This window comes from Rhododendron vialii, chromosome 2a (genome assembly GCF_030253575.1).
Source record: "Rhododendron vialii isolate Sample 1 chromosome 2a, ASM3025357v1".
Taxonomy (NCBI): domain Eukaryota; kingdom Viridiplantae; phylum Streptophyta; class Magnoliopsida; order Ericales; family Ericaceae; genus Rhododendron; species Rhododendron vialii.
In genome coordinates, this window is record NC_080558.1 from 17,463,852 (window position 1) to 17,471,350 (window position 7,499).

Here is a 7,499-nt window from a genome sequence, read left to right on the forward strand (position 1 = left end):
CTTTTCCAAAGTAGTCAGTCCATACTACCATTAATTACCAGTAATCCCCTAGCTTTCATGAATTAACTTTCCACCTGAGTATACAATATAAAAACTAAGGGTACACTACAGCAAATGCAATCGAAACTAAGGGTATAATCGAAATTGTTCAAATTGTTCATCATGTTCTAAGAGTTTTTGTAAAAAAAAATCAGCTGATTCGATTATAGGTAAGGGCTTAATCAATATTTTTCCCTGCATTTGTAGGGAGAAAAATTGAATCAATTGATTAAACCCTTACCCGTATGTGACTGAGTTGGTTTTTTGGAAGGGCCATTAGAATAATATTTCAAGCAAATTGAACGACTCTGAATAATAGTGTATGATTCTAAAATGAATCTTATGTAATCTGGTGTATAATTGGAGGATGACACTAAATCGTGTACCCATAGTCGGTTAGAAAAGTATAACCAAACGCTTAAAAGAGTTTACTAAGAACAAATATAATTCCAAACGGATGGCTTTTTTAGATCCTATTTTTTCAATTTTGTGTTATACTGTATTTTTCATTTTCAAAATTAACAAAAGTAAAGCATTATAATAAAGAGACACAAAATTTAAAAACAAAGTCAGAGGCTAGAACACTGTAAAGCAAGAAAAAAATGGATCAGGGAGAAGGACGGGTTTTGTTTAGGATTTCTAAGGCCCAGCTTTTGACCAAAGAGGACAAAATAGTCACTTCGACCTCAAGTGCATTAAATGGTCGTGGCAGGAAAAGAAATGCTCGTGGCATTATCGAAATCTGTCCACACATACAATCTGTGCACAGATTGTGCACAGATTTTGTTGTGGGGTCCACCACGGGTCCCATACAAATGATCCGAACCGTTCATTAAATGTAAAATATTTTTTCAAGGATCCTTGTAAAAAATTAACTCAATCCAATACCTATAGATGCTTGATCTAATCATCTAACTTTTCATTTTCCGAAAATCTGAATGAAAATTTAGATGATTGGATCAAGTACTTATATGTATTAGATTGAGCTGATTTTTTACGGAGCCTCTTGAAAAAATGTTTTACATTTAATAAACGACTTGGATCATTTGTGTGGGACCCGTGGTGGGCCCCACAACAAAATCTGTGCACAATCTGTGCATAAATGTATGTGTGGCTAGCACGGTTCTTATCGGTTCCCTTTGCTTTTATCCAAATAGTGTGTCATAAAGTTTCTTGTTTATGTAGGAAAAACATTATATGATATTCCTTTCGTCCTTTTTTTAGAGTTCAGTATTTCATTTTGGACTGTCTCTTAATAAGTATCCATTTTGTAAAGTTGATAGGTAAAAATTGGTACATTTTCTATTTTGTCCCTAAAAGTAGATTCTATTTTGAAAAGTTAGTGAGTAAAGGTGTAATGATGATGTTTCCATAGAGGGTAAATAGGAAAAGTGCAAGTAAAAATTGATGTAAAATGTGTAATGATGATGTCTCCTTAATACTCCATCCGTCCGAATTTGTTTGTCCAATTGTCGAAATACGTGTCTTTCAAAAATATACTTTTATCTTATATTTTATAATATTTTTTATAATTTTGAAGATTTTGTATAATAAAACTAATTGAGATCTATCAAACAAGATCCATATTACATATTAAAAACATTACGAATTGAAAATTATAGACAATTCTTTGAGAGGTCAAGTGCTATCAAAAAGTCAAAAAGGAGACAAACAAACTGGGATGGAGGGAGTAAGTTGGAGTTACGAAGTGAGACACTTAAAAAAAGACGTAGGCAGTATAGTATTTTATTTTGAGTGTGAATGCAAATTGAATCGTTCGATCGTGTTCTTCTATTCTATGGCAGCACTTTGTAAGAAAGAAAATATGGTTCAGGGTATGCCTTCTAATCTGAAGGATGTGATTGACTGGTATTGCACTAATGTGAAGAGCAAAGGCTTGAGAAGTCTCTGCCTAAAATCCAGTTTTGCAGCTACTGTGTTTGGGCTTTGGAGAGAAAGAAATTGCAGGATCTTTCAAGGGGCAACCAAGGGGCAGATATGATCAGGTTATTAAGGGGATTGAAGTTGACGTTAGAGACTTTATGCTATATAAGGAATAACGCCCCAAGCGTAAGGCTTAATACGTCAGTTGAAGCATAATAATCCGGAAGACCGGGATCGTACCCAAGGGAAAAATTAATACGGCTTTGCTGGATTTGTTGATGCAAGTAAGGGCTTTCGGCTTTTAGGCAGCCAACTGATTTTTACGTTTGTAGTGGAAAGTAAAAGGGGCTAAATTGAAAAGCGAATAAACTAAGATAAAAAACAGGTTAGGTTTAGGAATTACTAACACTCACGACTCAAGTTAAATTACATTTTTCACCTAATTACGCAGTTCAGGGTACACAATTAAAGTCCCCAAATCGGAAAATAAGATGGTTCGATTACCAAGCTAGCTCTAGAATTTATTTAGCAAATGCCTCGTGCGACAGAGCTCCAACCATCATGTGTGGTAAGTAGGCGAAACTCTTACCTACACATGATCAAGAAGATTAACACCTTAGCGATTTGACAAATAAATCCGAACCCCACATCGATTTTCGAACCAAAGGTTTAAACTGTATGGTGAAGAACACAATTCTACTTGAGCCATGAGGTGCTAATCACCCCATGACCTAACCTTAGAAAACTACTCACACATATCTATTGAGATAGGAGCAAGTAAAAATCTACTTAGCATAATTGAATTAACCACACTAGAAGAAAATTAGATTAAACGATAGATCGAGTAATTTGCTACAACTTTAATAAAGACGACAATATCAAAAACTATCTAACTAAGACAGAAAAATAAAGATTCAAAGCTGAAAAATTGAAGAACATTCAAGAACAATTCAAAATCTAGATCTCGATCTAAAAATGATGTAATCAAATCTATTCTACTTGTTTGTACAATGATATCATGGGCTTTTATACTCCAAGGGTCGCGCACTGAATATTCTTAAGAGATGCTCTGAAAATCTGCTCTAAGTCACTCGGTACCGATAGCAAAGGCCTTACATTGTTGTGCTAAGAGCTTCGGTACCGATAGAAGGAATTACTTGGTATCGGTACCGAGCTGCTTATCTGCTGTCCCTGGAAGGGGTCTCGGTACCGATGGAAGAAATTACTTGGTATTGGTACCGAGCTGCTTATCTCCAGCAATTGGCTTTTGGTCCTTACCTTGGTCTTTCGTGCCGTCGGGTCCTCTTCGGGTCTTTCTAGCCTAAGCTTTGGGACTTCATTATCCTGGTCTTGATCATCTTTGCACTTCGAATAATCTTGACAAGCTTTGGCTTTCAACAACCCTGCTCTGCATGATTTTTTCTACAAAACAAAACTAAATTACCTTTCATGCAAAAACAATTAAAAACCACTAAATTAACGGAAGAAACAATTAAAACTAGCCAACTAGCGCACCCTTAATGTCATTGTCAGGTTCTTATCACACCCCCCAACTTGAGGTTTGCTAGTCCCTAGCAAATAAACTATGCAAATTTGAAAACTAACAGCCTTGCAATCCATTCCACTATCATAACTTAGAACATGCTCAATATTGTAAACTAACAAGAGTTCAATCAATCTAGCTTTTTATTTCATTCCTACAATTCACAATTTCAGCATCCAACTAAACAGGCGAAGCATCAAGCAAGTCTAAGAGCAAGCTAGAAATAATTGTGTCCTCGAACAAATGGAGGATACGGGACACAAAACTGAGAATTCAGACTAAACCATATCCACGAAGAAGTGCTTTATAAACAGGCAACAACGAAAAAGAAATACTATGCCTTAACAACTAAAGCACTTTATTCAACATAATTTAACAACTATCAGATGACTTTGGATAACGAAAGGAAAGCATGCCATGTAACTAATTATGCAAATATCAGATAATCAAACATTAAGGACTCCATGCGAGTTAAGGATCAACTAAGGACTTCATTAGCTTGTAATGACCTTGGTTACAAAGGGAAGGGACTGCAAAAAGTGTAGCGGCCATATGCTAGCATGGTTCATCTACCCTTGGCCACTACCGATTCTAAACTACCCAAGACATGACCACACGCCGGCCAAACACCAAACAAAGCTTCGAAGAAGAAATAAAGAAAACTACTAGAAAAGTCAAACTAAAACTACTACCACCGACTCCATCACACGTAGTCGCTATCCTCATTCGGCTTCTCTTGGTATTGAGCCTCGAGTTCCCTCTTTTCATTGGATTCTTTCTCATCCGGAATGTATGCTAACCCATAAGTCAACCAATTCTCTTATCAAAGTATTCAACCCTTTTTCGAATCCGCTTTTGCTCTTTCATAGCATTTCTTTGATCTCATTTCTTTGAGGAATAAGGTCATTTGAGGTGAGATTAGTAGTGATAGAGGTTGATTAGCCAACTTTGGGGCTTTTTGGAGAGGGAGATGAAAATTTGGAGCTTTAACTTTTGTTGTGAGAGAGGAAAGATAGAGAATCATGTACAATTCTATGCCTTTTCGCATTCCAATCACTTTTATCACATTCACACCACCCTCAAATCTCCTTGAATCATTAAAAACAATTTTCACGCAACCCTCCAAACATCTGGTTATCTAGGTTAAAACAAAGAACGGGAAAGAGGACCAGGATGCAAAATAGGACTAGGTGGCAAATATGTGGTATGATCATGCAAAGAATGCCTTGTATGTTTCCTAAGTGCGCATTGGATTCCAAAATGATTCAAAATCGACATCAAACATAAGTAGACATGGAAATGCGATTATTCACCTACACTACAAGTATGTTTATTGAAAGATGGGGATATGTGCCAAAACTTGCTCAAAAACTTAACTCAACACCTAAACCGTTCAATTTTCTACTAAGCATGCAAATTGAGAAGCACAAAATTTCTTAAGATTGCTACAAACTCTTGCCAACTAACAATTATTGAGCAAGCAATAAGTCATGAAAGAGAACAAAAAACCATGACAAAAGGAAGAATTGCAAGTAAAAACCTTTTATTTGTTTTCGAAATTTTTGAATTTTCTCATTTTTAGATTTTCAATTTTCAATGTTTTTGAATTTTTCAAATTTTATACAAAATCAAACAAACAGCACATAAGCTAACCCCACACCCCAACTTAAAGTGATGCTATGCCCTCATAGCATTAAGAACAAGAGTGAATAGAGGAAGAGTGCGCGAATGTATCGTCCAAGAGGAATATCAACCCCTAAATACCTCGACCAAGTTGGAGGATTTCATGTCAATATTTTGCTCTAGCCAGATTAGATGCTTCCAAGGTTTACTCCTTCGGTTCTACCAACTCGGAACCATAGCTAGTCATATTGGGCCATATCCAAAGCTTTATCGGACTAACAACAGCGGCGCTTAGCCGCACCCATGCTTAGGGCTCCTGATTGCCTCACTCACTCCAGCTTTAGACCCAAACTACTAAGGCTGGTGTGGCAGCAAATAAACCGTGTAGAAGACTTAAGAGGACGACTTTCCACAAAACAAATGACATTAGAACCACCGGCCCGTGTCATCTGGCTTCCAAACAAAACAAAAAGTGAAAAGACAGAAGGTAAAGAAAACACAAAGAAAACACACAAAACAAATAAAAACGACATGCAAAACAGAATGAAATGCAATGCACCACCCGATCATCACGCGATCTCACGAGTCATACTTTTTTTCCCATCCCTTACCGGTGGGGTAAGAAATGGGTGGCTATACTAGACCGTCGAAAATTTGTTATGCTAGCGCTCGTAATAAAATTTATCGCTTGACCTCGCCAAACAACTAAGTTCAGCATCCCTTAGGATCAAAAAAAAGTAAGATGCAATACAACCTAGCGTGCACTCCAGGCAATATTAAACCTCACTCACAGACCTAAGTTGCCTCCGATTAGGGGCAATCATGGAGAGCATGGATCATTAACGATAAACTATTACCAAGAAGAACTAATGAAAGCCCTTTTTATACTAACACATTGGTTAAATCTTTTGCATGTGAGGTGTCTCCAAGATTTTATTTAAAACAAGAAAAATATAACATGACCAAACAAAACATGCATACTAAACAAATTATGGCAAAACAAGAAGGAAAAACAAATATGTACAATATATACAATTTAATATCAGAACTCGAAGCGTCAAAGTCACAGCTAGACTCCGCCAAACAATGAAGTCCAGCGTCCCCTAAGATCGTAACCAGGCAAGCAACAAGATAGAGCCAAGTGCGTTAGCACGGGAATATCAAGGCCTAACCTATGGATCTATACCGCCTCCGTTGGGGCTAATCTGGAAGACGTGAGTGTTTTACTGTGAATTACTCCTATCAGAAAAGCTAATTAAAGCCCTATGTCACTGATATTAAATGATTTGCCCTTCGAACCGGAGCTGGGCACACGATCCTTCTTTTAGTAGTGGCATGCGAAGCTACATATATCCAAGTCAATGGAGGGTACCCCCTACCCAGGAGCCGGGTCCGACAAACAGTTAAGTTCAGCGGTTACGCTTTCGCTCCCTGTGCATGGTTTCAAATTGTTATTATGCCATTAAGAGCTAATATAATGAACAAAACACCACATGCTACACTCTTTGCCAAGAATTGAACTCGACCATGCCACAAGATAAGATACTTTGAGTAAAGCAATTGTCGAATTCGTTTTAAAAACTTAAGTTCCACCAAGTGCATAGCCCAAACAAAATCAATTTTCAATTTGTTGACCAAATCTACAATATAAAGATGATAAACCACAAGAAAATTGTCAACACCAAGAAAATCAATTGGTTCTATGATTGGTAACTTCTCAAGAATAGGCTCACATACATCTTGCTTTTCTAACAAAGAGTGTGAGAAATCTACTTCGCTATTCATTTCTTCAGCGGTGAGAGGATCAACGCATGGAGAACTCGAAGGGACAGTTGTAGCTTCCATGGGTTCCACCTCTTTAAAGATTGGTCCATAAGTATCTTGTTTAGCCAACAACAAATACAAGTAATCCACTTCGGCATCTATTTCCTTAGCGGTAAAAGGTTTTTCTAATGGATCTTCATAGTAGCAGCCCGACGTTTCAATTATGTTCATCTCGTAAGCAAGGAGTAAGTCCTCTGGGGAAGAATCAAGATACGGGAGATCGAAAGAGGCAACTTTAGCGGTGATGCATTTTCCCCCCGGATCATCATATAGAGGGGCATCCATAAGAGAGGGAAGAACCTTCTTCTCTATTGGGGGTAGTTGTTCAAACTCTTCAAATTTTGGGGTCCAAGAGGTCATGGCATAAGCTTCATCCTTGTTGAGCAACGCATACAAGTAACTCACTTCAGACGATTCTAGGAATTCGGCCTCCTCGACCGTGAGAGCAACTTCCAAAGGATCATTACAGAGCAGCTCGTCCACGTGTTCTTTTACAAGAGTATCGATAAGGCTCACTTCATTCACGTTCTCGTCATCTCCTATTTTACTGCCCACATTAAAAACATTGACCTCCATCTTCATGTTA